Consider the following 323-nt stretch of genomic DNA (forward strand, 5'->3'; position numbering starts at 1 on the left):
TTCCTCGAGGAATTTTAGTAATCGAGGTACTCGAATCATTCGAGGAATCGTTTCAGCCCTAGTCGAAGGTAAACTTTACACCTTAAATGCACAACAATACCAGTTTAGACTTTGAGCAACTTCCTAAGACTATATTGTGTAACATTAAAACATGCTTGTCTGCAACTGTATCGATGGCAGCTCTTCTATTCGGTGTTTGTAACTTTTGGCGCAGCTCCGCTCCTGCTTCTAGTAGCTTCACCGCATCAGGTCAGCGTTACACCGGCTGATGACGTTGCTGTGATTCACCTTGTCTGCTGTCTGATTTTCAAATATTTTATGTT

The sequence above is a fragment of the Poecilia formosa genome, unplaced genomic scaffold (assembly GCF_000485575.1).
Source record: "Poecilia formosa unplaced genomic scaffold, Poecilia_formosa-5.1.2 Scaffold517, whole genome shotgun sequence".
In the NCBI taxonomy this organism is placed as follows: Eukaryota; Metazoa; Chordata; class Actinopteri; order Cyprinodontiformes; family Poeciliidae; genus Poecilia; species Poecilia formosa.